The sequence below is a fragment of the Salmo trutta genome, chromosome 38 (genome assembly GCF_901001165.1).
Source record: "Salmo trutta chromosome 38, fSalTru1.1, whole genome shotgun sequence".
In the NCBI taxonomy this organism is placed as follows: domain Eukaryota; kingdom Metazoa; phylum Chordata; class Actinopteri; order Salmoniformes; family Salmonidae; genus Salmo; species Salmo trutta.
In genome coordinates this window covers 31,207,651-31,222,010 of record NC_042994.1, presented here as the reverse complement: position 1 = coordinate 31,222,010, position 14,360 = coordinate 31,207,651, and positions in this window count along the sequence as shown.

The window sequence follows — 14,360 nt, the reverse complement described above, 5'->3', positions numbered from 1 at the left end:
ATTTGTTTAATTCGTATAAATCTAATCTTTTAAACAATACATTTTGACGAATCAAATGATTCGATTCACCATTGTAGTAGTTGGAATTTGGTTCAATCGCGGTGAATCGAATCAAAAATAATAATTACTGAATCGCAAACAGTAAAAGGACAAAATAGCAGCTGTAGTCTTTGTGTTGATACTCTAGTGGACAGAGAGTTGATGGGACACGTGGATGATACTAGTCAGTCTGGAGTCAACACTGCCATGGTCAGATGTACTGTGTACTGAGCCTTCAGAGAGGACTGTCCAATCCATGGTCAGATATACTGTGTACTGTCAGATATACTGTATACTGAGCCTTCAGAGAGGACTGTCCAATCCATGGTCAGATATACTGTATACTGAGCCTTCAGAGAGGACTGTCCAATCCATGGTCAGATATACTGTGTACTGTCAGATATACTGTATACTGAGCCTTCAGAGAGGACTGTCCAATCCAAGGTCAGATATACTGTATACTGAGCCTTCAGAGAGGACTGTCCAATCCATGGTCAGATATACTGTATACTGAGCCTTCAGAGAGGACTGTTCAATCCATGGTCAGATATACTGTATACTGAGCCTTCAGAGAGGACTGTCCAATCCATGGTCAGATATACTGTATACTGAGCCTTCAGAGAGGACTGTCCAATCCAAGGTCAGATATACTGTATACTGAGCCTTCAGAGAGGACTTTCCAATCCATGGTCAGATATACTGTATACTGAGCCTTCAGAGAGGACTGTCCAATCCAAGGTCAGATATACTGTGTACTGAGCCTTCAGAGAGGACTGTCCAATCCACTTTCATTCAAAGATGGCGTAGCAGTTCAGACGTTCTTTGTTCTCCTCCTGTCGTGTTCCGTGTATATATATATTTACATACTTTCTTCACTTATCTTTTTACATATTTTTTTTCTAAAAACTCAACCTCAAAACACTCTCCTGCAACCCGCCTCACCAATTAAAAAAAAAATGTATTATTTACCTCAAATCTGAAATCCACAACAGAAGCTAGCCAGAGGTTAGCCATTTCACTGGCTAATGTTGGAGTTCAGCTAGCCACGGCTAGCGGTCCTCAGCTATCCATTAGCTCGAAAAGCTATCACCTGTTTTTGTACAGCGCGACTCAGACCAGAGCATACCGGACCTATTCTCTCTCCATATCCCCGGATTTCTACCGCAGGCTCTGGACATTTTCACCTGGATCTTGCAGCGAGCTAGCTGCTACCTGAGTGACTATTGGCTAACGTCGGTCTTGGAGCTAACATAAATTATTCCGGAGCTAGCCAGCTGAAGAGTTCCTTCAGCCACTCCTGGGCTACAATCACCTATCCGGACCTGTTTTTTTACTGCCGATGCGGAGCCCCATTGGGCCTTCACGACTGGACCACCGACGTTATCTGCCCGAGGGAGTTATCCAACTGGCCCCTCCGTCGCGACGTAACCCGAATGCCCATCTGCGGCCCGCTAAACGTTAGCTGTCTTATCGGCTGCTATCTGAATAGGTCTATCGGACACCTTTCTTGGGCCACTATAACTATAACTATTTTGCTAATTGGACCGGTCCCCCCACCATGCTTTCCGCCTGGCTACCCCTACTGCAGTCAACAGCACTGCACCCCCCACAGCTACTCACCCAAGCCTTCCCCATTTCTCCTTCTCCCAAATCCATTCAGCTGATGTTCTGAAAGAGCTGCAAAATCTGGACCCCTACAAATCAGCCGGGCTAGATAATCTGGACCCTTTCTTTCTTAAATTATCTGCCGAAATTATTGCAACCCCTATTACTAGCCTGTTCAACCTCTCTTTCGTGTCGTCTGAGATTCCCATAGATTGGAAAGCAGCTGCTGTCATCCCCCTCTTCAAAGGAGGGGACACTCTTGACCCAAATTGCTACAGACCTATATCCATCCTACCCTGCCTTTCTAAGGTCTTCGAAAGCCAAGTCAACAAACAGATTACCGACCATTTCGAATCTCACCGCACCTTCTTCGCTATGCAATCTGGTTTCAGAGCTGGTGATGGGTGCACCTCAGCCACGCTCAAGGTCCTAAATGATATCGTAACCGCCATCGATAAGAAACAATACTGTGCTGCCGTATTCATTGACCTGGCCAAAGCTTTCGACTCTGTCAATCACCACATCTTCATCGGCAGACTCAATAGCCTTTGTTTCTCAAATGATTGCATCGCCTGGTTCACCAATTACTTCTCTGATAGAGTTCAGTGTGTCAAATCCGAGGGCCTGTTGTCCGAACCTCTGGCAGTCTCTATGGGGTTGCCACAGGGTTCAATTCTCGGGCCGACTCTTTTCTCTGTATACATCGATGATGTTGCGCTCGCTGCTGGTGATTCTCTGATCCACCTCTACGCAGACGACACCATTCTGTATACTTCTGGCCCTTCTTTGGACACTGTGTTAAGAACCCTCCAGACGAGCTTCAATGCCATACAACTCTCCTTCCGTGGCCTCCAACTGCTCCTAAATACAAGTAAAACTAAATGCATGCTCTTCAACCGATCGCTGCCTGCACCTGCCCGCCTGTCCAGCATCACTACTCTGGACGGTTCTGACTTAGAATATGTGGACAACTACAAATACCTAGGTGTCTGGTTAGACTGTAAACTCTCCTTCCAGACTCACATCAAACATCTCCAATCCAAAGTTAAATCTAGAATTGGCTTCCTATTTCGCAACAAAGCATCCTTCACTCATGCTGCTAAACATACCCTCGTAAAACTGACCATCCTATCGATCCTCGACTTCAGCGATGTCATTTACAAAATAGCCTCCAATACCCTACTCAACAAACTGGATGCAGTCTATTACAGTGCCATCCGTTTTGTCACCAAAGCCCCATATACTACCCACCACTGCGACCTGTACGCTCTCGTTGGCTGGCCTTCGCTTCATAATCGTCGCCAAATCCACTGGTTCCAGGTCATCTACAAGACCCTGCTAGGTAAAGTCCCCCCTTATCTCCACTCACTGGTCACCATAGCAGCACCCACCTGTAGCACACGGTCCAGCAGGTATATCTCTCTGGTCACCCCCAAAGCCAATTCCTCCTTTGGCCGTCTCTCCTTCCAGTTCTCTGCTGCCAATGACTGGAATGAACTACAAAAATCTCTGAAACTGGAAACACTTATCTCCCTCACTAGCTTTAAGCACCAGCTGTCAGAGCAGCTCACAGACCACTGCACCTGTACATAGCCCATCTATAATTTAGCCCAAACAACTACCTCTTCCCCTACTGTATTTATTTATTTAATTTATTTTGCTCCTTTGCACCCCATTATTTCTATTTCTACTTTGCACTTTCTTCTACTACAAATCTACCATTCCAGTGTTTTACTTGCTATATTGTATTTACTTTGCCACCATGGCCTTTTTTGCCTTTACCTCCCTTATCTCACCTCATTTGCTCACATTGTATATAGACGTATTTTTCTACTGTATTATTGACTGTATGTTTGTTTTACTCCATGTGTAACTCTGTGTTGTTGTATGTTGTCGAACTGCTTTGCTTTATCTTGGCCAGGTCGCAGTTGTAAATGAGAACTTGTTCTCAACTGGCCTACCTTGTTAAATAAAGGTGAAATATTTTTTTTTTTAAAAAAGGTCAGATATACTGTGTACTGTCAGATATACTGTGTACTGTCAGATATACTGTGTACTGTCAGATATACTGTGTACTGAGCCTTCAGAGAGGACTGTCCAATCCTAGGTCAGATATACTGTGTACAGTAAGATATACTTGTAGTGAGCCTTCAGAGAGGACTGTCAGATATACTGTGTACTGTCAGATATACTGTGTACTGTCAGATATACTGTGTACTGTCAGATATACTGTATACTGAGCCTTCAGAGAGGACTGTCCAATCCTAGGTCAGATATACTGTGTACAGTAAGATATACTTGTAGTGAGCCTTCAGAGAGGACTGTCAGATATACTGTGTACTGTCAGATATACTGTGTACTGTCAGATATTGCCTAGTTAAATAAAGGTTAAATAAAAAATGAAATGCCTTCTGTTATGGCAAGCCTAAATAAGTTCAGGAGTCAAAATATGTTTAATAAGTTGCATGTGATGGGAGAAAACTGAGGATGGATCAACATCATTGTAGTTACGCCACAATAGTAACCTTAATGACAGAGTGAAAAGAAGGAAGTCTTTACAGAATATATATATATATATATATATATATTACAAAACATGCATCCTGTTTGCAACAAGGCACTAAAGTAATAATGCAAAAAATGTGGCAAAGCAAGTCCCTTTTTGTTCTGAATACAAAGTGTTACGTTTGGGGCAAATCCAGTTCAACACATTACTGAGTACCACTCTCCATATTTTCAAGCATAGTGGTGGCTGCATCATGTTATGGGTATGCTTGTAGTCGTTAAGGACTGGGGAGTTTTTCAGGATAAAAAATAAACAGAATGGAGCTAAGCACGGGCAAAATCGTAGAGGAAAAGCTGGTTCAGTCTGCTTTCCACCAGACACTGGGAGATGAATTCACCTTTCAGCAGGACAATAACCTAAAACACACGGCCAAATCTGCACTGGAGTTGTTTACCAAGAAGACAGTGAATGCTCCCGAGTGGCTTAGATAGATTTGACTTAAATCTGCTTCAAAATCTATTTCAAGACCTGAAAATGGTTGTCTAGCAATGATCAACAACCAATTTGACAGACCTTGAAGAATTTTGAAAAGAATAATGGGCAAATGTTTTACAATCCAGGTGTGCAAAGCTCTTAGAGAATTACCCAGAAAGACTCACAGCTGTAATCGCTGCAAAAGGTGATTCGAACATGTATTGACTCAGGGGTGTGAATACTTATGTAAATGAGATATTTCTGTATTTCATTTTCAAAGAAATCTAAAAAACATGTTTTCACTTTGTCATTATGGGGTAAATAACGTCCACTTGACAAAAAGTGTCGTCCTCCACGTGTCGCAATGGGATTTGATACGCTATTAGCGGCCGTTGCTATATCAACGGTGTGACGACCTAACGCTTCGAATTTCAAAATTACATTCTTTTCATCCCCGCTGTTTAAACAAAGCTGATTTCCTCAACAATTTCACTGCTTAAAATAGTTTTGTTTAGCTAATAAGATGAAAACATTACTTCAACGACTTGTTAATGTTTCAACATCATGAAATCCATGTCTTAAACGTTGCTATGTTTTCTGAAATAGTAAAATGTGTAATCTGCTTGACACGTTGTTACTTACCTTACAGACCAGGAAGTCAGCTCATTTCCTCTCCATTCATATACAAGTCTGTTTGATTCATACACTGGCTTGTCTGGCTGTCATGCATTTATTTAGAGATTTCCCTGGTCTGTCTACTCTGAGATAATAATTATAACAATAATATTTCAGTTAGTTCTCTATGATGGTTGTTGTATATTTCACATAGCTCGTTAGCATTACCCTCGTGGTGTAATATATATGTACGTACTGTAGGTCCTAGGATACAACAATGAATAATGTTGAACTAACAAAATACCATCAAGGGATACCTTACAGTTTACAACAATCAACACCTCACGAAACAGCTGTTTTTCCCCCCCAGACCTCAAAAGTGGTCTTCTGATGTGGTTAAAGCATTTTTCTGGACTTATAACGTACATTATTTTGGTACTTTTATACAAAAGTACCTGGAAAAATCAAACCGAGAAAACAGAATTTGAGGAGAAAATCGATTGGATTTTATAGACCCCTATAAATGGGTTAACTGCCTTGTTCAGGGGCAGAACGACAGATTTTTACCTTGTCGGCTCGGGGATTCGATCTTGCAACCTTTCGGTTACTAGTCCAACGCTCTAACCACTAGACTACCTGCTGCCCCCGTGAGCTTGCTTCAGCTGTCAAAACATATTGTATGGTAGTGGATATGTGGTAAATATAGAATACAATAGAAGCTGAAGAAGTTAAGTAACAATAGCTCTTCTGCTATATACACTGCTCAAAAAAATAAAGGGAACACTTAAACAACACAATGTAACTCCAAGTCAATCACACTTCTGTGAAAATCAAACGGTCCACTTAGGAAGCAACACTGATTGACAATAAATTTCACATGCTGTTGTGCAAATGGAATAGACAACAGGTGGAAATTATAGGCAATTAGCAAGACACCCCCAATAAAGGAGTGGTTCTGCAGGTGGGGACCACAGACCACTTCTCAGCTCCTATGCTTCCTGGCTGATGTTTTGGTCACTTTTGAATGCTGGCGGTGCTTTCACTCTAGTGGTAGCATGAGACGGAGTCTACAACCCACACAAGTGGCTCAGGTAGTGCAGCTCATCCAGGATGGCACATCAATACGAGCTGTGGCAAGAAGGTTTGCTGTGTCTGTCAGCAAACCTTCTCTAACCACTAGGCTACCCCCCCCTAACCTCTAGGCTACCTGCCCCCCCCCACTCTAACCACTAGGCTACCTGCCCTTCCCCCCACTCTAACCACTAGGCTACCTGCCCCCCCCCCCACTCTAACCACTAGGCAACCTGCCCCCCCCACTCTAACCACTATGCTACCTGTCCCCCCCACTCTAACCACTAGTCTACCTGCCCCCCCACCACTCTAACCACTAGACTACCTGCCCCCCCACTCTAACCACTAGGCTACCTGCCCCCCCACTCTAACCACTAGGCTACCTGCCCCCCCCCACTCTAACCACCAGTCTACCTGCCCCCCCCCCCACTCTAACCACTAGGCTACCTGCCCCCCCACTCTAACCACTAGTCTACCTGCCCCCCCCACTCTAACCACTAGTCTACCTGCCCCCCACCACTCTAACCACTAGGCTACCTGCCCCCCCCACTCTAACCACAAGGCTAAGTGCCCCCCCCCACTCTAACCACTAGGCTACCTGCCCCCCCCACTCTAACCACTAGGCTACCTGCCCCCCCACTCTAACCACTAGTCTACCTGCCCCCCCCACTCTAACCACTAGTCTACCTGCCCCCCCACCACTCTAACCACTAGACTACCTGCCCCCCCACTCTAACCACGAGGCTACCTGCCCCCCCACTCTAACCACCAGTCTACCTGCCCCCCCCCCCACTCTAACCACTAGGCGACCTGTCCCCCCACTCTAACCACTAGTCTACCTGCCCCCCCCCACTCTAACCACTAGTCTACCTGCCCCCTCCACCACTCTAACCACTAGGCTACCTGCCCCCCCCCACTCTAACCACAAGGCTACGTGCCCCCCCACTCTAACCACTAGGCTACCTGCCCCCCCACTCTAACCACTAGTCTACCTGCCCCCCCACCACTCTAACCACTAGGCTACCTGCCCCCCCCTCCACTCTAACCACTAGGCTACCTGCCCCCCCCCCACTCTAACCACTAGGCTACCTGCCCCCCACCACTCTAACCACTAGGCTACCTGCCCCCCCCACACTAACCACTAGGCTACCTGCCCCCCCCACACTAACCACTAGGCTACCTGCCCCCCTCCACTCTAACCACTAGGCTACCTGCCCCCCACCACTCTAACCACTAGGCTACCTGCCCCCCTCCACTCTAACCACTAGGCTACCTGCCCCCCACCACTCTAACCACTAGGCTACCTGCCCCCACCACTCTAACCACTAGGCTACCTGCCCCCACCACTCTAAACACTAGGCTACCTGCCCCCCACCACTCTAACCACTAGGCTACCTGCCCCCCACCACTCTAACCACTAGGCTACCTGCCCCCCACCACTCTAACCACTAGGCTACCTGCCCCCCACCACTCTAACCACTAGGCTACCTGCCCCCCACCACTCTAACCACTAGGCTACCTGCCCCCCACCACTCTAACCACCAGGCTACCTGCCCCCCCACCACTCTAACCACTAGGCTACCTGCCCCCCACCACTCTAACCACTAGGCTACCTGCCCCCCACCACTCTAACCACTAGGCTACCTGCCCCCCCCCACCACTCTAACCACTAGGCTACCTGCCCCCGACCACTCTAACCACTAGGCTACCTGCCCCCCCCCACCACTCTAACCACTAGGCTCCCTGCCCCCCTCCACTCTAACCACTAGGCTACCTGCCCCCCCCACCACTCTAACAACTAGGCTACCTGCCCACCCCCACCACTCTAACCACTAGGCTACCTGCCCCCCACCACTCTAACCACTAGGCTACCTGCCCCCCACCACTCTAACCACTAGGCTACCTGCCCCCCAACACTCTAACCACTAGTCTACCTCCCCCCCCCACCACTCTAACCACTAGGCTACCTGCCCCCCACCACTCTAACCACTAGGCTACCTGCCCCCCCCACCACTCTAACCACTAGGCTACCTGCCCCCCCCACCACTCTAACCACTAGGCTACCTGCCCCCCCCACCACTCTAACCACTAGGCTACCTGCCCCCCTCCACTCTAACCACTACGCTACCTGCCCCCCCACCACTCTAACCACTAGGCTACCTGCCCCCCCGTCCACTCTAACCACTAGGCTACCTGCCCCCCACCACTCTAACCACTAGGCTACCTGCCCCCCGTCCACTCTAACCACTAGGCTACCTGCCCCCCACCACTCTAACCACTAGGCTACCTGCCCCCCCCACACTCTAACCACTAGGCTACCTGCCCCCCCACCACTCTAACCACTAGGCTACCTGCCCCCCCCACCACTCTAACCACTAGGCTACCTGCCCCCCCCCCACCACTCTAACCACTAGGCTGCCTGCCCCTCACCACTCTAACCACTAGTCTACCTGCCCCCCCCACCACTCTAACCACTAGGCTACCTGCCCCCCCTCCACTCTAACCACTAGGCTACCTGCCCCCCACCACTCTAACCACTAGTCTACCTGCCCCCCCCACCACTCTAACCACTAGGCTACCTGCCCCCCCCTCCACTCTAACCACTAGGCTACCTGCCCCCCACCACTCTAACCACTAGGCTACCTGCCCCCCACCACTCTAACCACTAGGCTACCTGCCCCCCACCACTCTAATCATTAGGCTACCTGCCCCCCACCACTCTAACCACTAGGCTACCTGCCCCCCCCCACCACTCTAACCACTAGGCTACCTGCCCCCGACCACTCTAACCACTAGGCTACCTGCCCCCCCCCCCCCCCCACCACTCTAACCACTAGGCTCCCTGCCCCCCTCCACTCTAACCACTAGGCTACCTGCCCCCCACCACTCTAACCACTAGGCTACCTGCCCCCCACCACTCTAATCATTAGGCTACCTGCCCCCCACCACTCTAACCACTAGGCTACCTGCCCCCCACCACTCTAACCACTAGGCTACCTGCCCCCCACCACTCTAACCACTAGGCTACCTGCCCCCCACCACTCTAACCACTAGGCTACCTGCCCCCCACCACTCTAACCACTAGGCTACCTGCCCCCCCCACCACTCTAACCACTAGGCTACCTGCCCCCCCCACCACTCTAACCACTAGGCTACCTGCCCCCCCCCACCACTCTAACCACTAGGCTACCTGCCCCCCTCCACTCTAACCACTACGCTACCTGCCCCCCCCACCACTCTAACCACTAGGCTACCTGCCCACCCCCACCACTCTAACCACTAGGCTACCTGCCCCCCACCACTCTAACCACTAGGCTACCTGCCCCCCACCACTCTAACCACTAGGCTACCTGCCCCCCACCACTCTAACCACTAGGCTACCTGCCCCCCACCACTCTAACCACTAGGCTACCTGCCCCCCCACCACTCTAACCACTAGGCTACCTGACCCCCCCACCACTCTAACCACTAGGCTACCTGCCCACCCCCACCACTCTAACCACTAGGCTACCTGCCCCCCACCACTCTAACCACTAGGCTACCTGCCCCCCACCACTCTAACCACTAGGCTACCTGCCCCCCCTCCACTCTAACCACTAGGCTACCTGCCCCCCACCACTCTAACCACTAGGCTACCTGCCCCCCACCACTCTAACCACTAGGCTACCTGCCCCCCACCACTCTAACCACTAGGCTACCTGCCCCCCACCACTCTAACCACTAGGCTACCTGTCCCCCACCACTCTAACCACTAGGCTACCTGCCCCCCCCCACTCTAACCACTAGGCTACCTGCCCCCCACCACTCTAACCACTAGGCTACCTAGAATCAACACGGTTTGGGAAATAACCCCAATTGATCCAGGTTTGGTGTCATGTCTGACATAGGAACCAACCGACCAATCCTCTGTCCGCACTACGGACAATCATGAATACTGGGTGTGTTTGTCTGTCGGTTGTGTGTGTTTGCAGTGTGTGTGTTATCAGTGTGTGTGTTATCAGTGTGTGTGTTATCAGTGTGTGTGTTATCAGTGTGTGTATAGACTCTGCTCCATGCTGGGTATCAATGTCAGTGTGTGTGTGTGTGCAGTGAGTCGACATCTTTCTTTGAGTTCAGAGTCAACAGTCCAACAGCCACATCATTAACATCTGGGTGTCCAGAGACGTCCCCCCCCTGGTACGCTATTAAATACCAGAGTTCAGCTTTAGGACCAATCAAATGACCCTCGAGGAAATATCAGCTTAACCAAAGTCATGGGACCTCTCACTCACACTCACACTCACACACAGCCACGTCCACTCACACACAGCCACGTCCACTCACACACAGCCACGTCCACTCACACACACACAGCACGTCCACTCACACACACACAGCCACGTCCACTCACACACACACAGCCACGTCCACTCACACACAGCCACGTCCACTCACACACACAGCCACGTCCACTCACACACACAGCCACGTCCACTCACACACAGCCACGTCCACTCACACACACACAGCCACGTCCACTCACACACACACAGCCACGTCCACACACACACAGCCACGTCCACGTCCACTCACACACACAGCCACGTCCACGTCCACTCACACACACAGCCACGTCCACTCACACACACAGCCACGTCCACTCACACACACAGCCACGTCCACTCACACACACAGCCACGTCCACTCACACACACACAGCCACGTCCACTCACACACACACAGCCACGTCCACACACACACAGCCACGTCCACTCACACACACACAGCCACGTCCACGTCCACTCACACACACAGCCACGTCCACTCACACACACAGCCACGTCCACTCACACACACAGCCACGTCCACTCACACACACACAGCCACGTCCACACACACACACACACACAGCCACGTCCACTCACACACAGCCACGTCCACTCACACACACAGCCACGTCCAGCCACGTCCACTCACACACAGCCACGTCCACTCACACACACACAGACACGTACTCTCACACACACACACACAGACACGCCCACTCTCACACACAGACACGTCCACTCACACACACACACAGACACGCCCACTCTCACACACAGACACGTCCACTCACACACACACACAGACACGCCCACTCTCACACACAGACACATCCACTCACAGAGGCTCTTATGTGTGTGAGTGCTTTTGTGTTTGTTATTCTGTACCTCTAGTTTTGATTTACAGTACTAGTCAAAAGTTTGGACACACCTAGTCATTCAAGGGTTTTTCTTAATTGTTTTTGTATTTTTGTATTCTACATTGTAGAATAATAGATGAAGACAAAACTATGAAATAACACATATGGAATCATGTAGTAACCCAAAAAAGCATTAAACAAATCAAATTAGATTTTAGATTCTTCAAAGTAGCCACCCTTTGCCTTAATGACAGCTTTGCACAATCTTGGGATTCTCTCAACCAGCTTCATGTGGAATGATTTTCCAACAGTCTTGAAGGAGTTCCCACATATGCTGAGCACTTGTTGTCTGCTTTTCCTTCACTCTGCAGTCCAACTCATCCCAAACCATCTCAATTGGGTTAAAGTCAGGGGATTGTGGAGGCCAGGTCATCTGATGCAGCACTCCATCATTCTCCTTCTTGGTCAAATAGCCCTTACACAGCCTGGAGGTGTGTTTTGGGTCATTGTCCTGTTGAAAAACAAATGATAGTCCCACTAAGCCCAATCCAGATGGGATGGCATATTGCTGCAGAATGCTGAGGTAGCCATGCTGGTTAAGTATGCCTTGAATTCTAAATAAATCACGGTGTCACCAGCAAAGCACCCCACACCATCACACCTCCTCCTCCATGCTTCACGGTGGGAACCACACATGCGGAGATCATCTGTTCACCTACTCTGCGTCTCACAAAGACACGGCGGTTGGAAACAAAAATATGGACTCATCAGACCAAAGGACAGATTAACACTGGTCTAATGACCATGGCTCGTATGTCTTGGCCCAAGTAAGTCTCTTCTTCTTATTATTGGTGTCCTTTAGTCGTGGTTTCTTTGCAGCAATTTGACCATGAAGGACTGATTCACACAGTCTCCTCTGAACAGTTGATGTTGAGATGTGTCTGTTACTTGAACTATGTGAAGCATTTATTTGGGCTGCAATTAAGTCTAATGAACATATCCTCTACAGCAGAGATAATTATGGGTCTTCCTTTCCTGTGGCGGTCCTCATGAGAGACAGTTTCATCATAGCGCCTGATGGTTTTTGCGACTGCACTTGAAGAAACTTTCAAAGTTCTTGAAATGTTCCATATTGACTGACCTTCATGTCTTAAAGAAATGATGGACTTTCATTTCTCTTTGCTTATTTAAGCTGTTCTTGCCATAATATGGACTTGATCTTTTACCAAATAGGGCTATCTTCTGTATACCCCTGTATACCCTCACAACAAAACTGATTGGCTCAAACGCATTGAGAAGGAAAGAAATTCCACAAATTAACTTTTAGCAAGGCACACCTGTTAATTGAAATGCATTCCAGGTGACTACCTCATGAAGCTGGTTGAGAGAATGCCAAGAATGTGCAAAGCTGTCATCTAGGCAAAGGGTGGCTACTTTGAAGAATCTCAAATATAAAATATTTTTATTTGTTCAACACTTTTTGGTTACTACGTGATTCCTTGTGTGTTATTTCATAGTTTTGATGTCGTCACTATTATAGAACATTTTTTTAAATAAAGAAAAACCCTTAAATGAGTAGGTGTGTCCAATCTTTTGACTGGTACTGTACATGCTTCAGTTGTCATCTAATGTGAATTCAAGGTGAAATCAAGAACAGAATGTCACCGTGTCATTGGAGGACATCAACAACAGAATGTTACCGTGTCATTGGATGAAATCAAGAACAGAATGTCACCGTGTCATTGGAGGACATCAACAACAGAATGTCACCGTGTCATTGGATGAAATCAAGAACAGAATGTCACCGTGTCATTGGATGAAATCAAGAACAGAATGTCACCGTGTCATTGGATGAAATCAAGAACAGAATGTCACCGTGTCATTGGATGAAATCAAGAACAGAATGTCACCGTGTCATTGGAGGGCATCAACAACAGAATGTCACCGTGTCATTGGATGAAATCAAGAACAGAATGTCACCGTGTCATTGGATGAAATCAAGAACAGAATGTCACCGTGTCATTGGATGAAATCAAGAACAGAATGTCACCGTGTCATTGGATGAAATCAAGAACAGAAGGTCATCATGTATTTAGGTTACAAGTTGTGTGAATAAAAGATTCCCTGACTTTTTCACATCCAATCAGTTTTCCATGTTGATTCAATGTCATCACGGTTTGGGTTGCCCGGGGGGGGTGTGTGTGTGTGTGTGTGTGTGTGTGTGTGCGTGTGTGTGCGTATACACAGGGGTTACATGAGGAGAGGTTTCAGTGCAACTATTGTTTTTACTAACAAACGCACACTCAGTGGTCTGGAAGGACAAGACGTCCTGTGTTCTCCTCTTCTCCTCTCTACTATAAACGAAGAGTTTCCTTCCATTAAAACTCTCTACTATAAACAAAGAGTTTCCTTCCATTAAAACTCTCTACTATAAACGAAGGGTTTCCTTCCATTTGAACTCTCTACTATAAACGAAGAGTTTCCTTCCATTAAAACTCTCTACTATAAACGAAGGGTTTCCTTCCATTTGAACTCTCTACTATAAACGAAGAGTTTCCTTCCATTAAAACTCTCTACTATAAACGAAGAGTTTCCTTCCATTAAAACTCTCTACTATAAACGAAGGGTTTCCTTCCATTTGAACTCTCTACTATAAACGAAGAGTTTCCATCCATTTGAACTCTCTACTATAAACGAAGAGTTTCCTTCCATTTGAACTCTCTACTATAAACGAAGAGTTTCCTTCCATTTGAACTCTCTACTATAAACGAAGAGTTTCCTTCCATTTGAACTCTCTACTATAAACGAAGAGTTTCCATCCATTTGAACTCTCTACTATAAACGAAGAGTTTCCTTCCATTTGAACTCTCTACTATAAACGAAGAG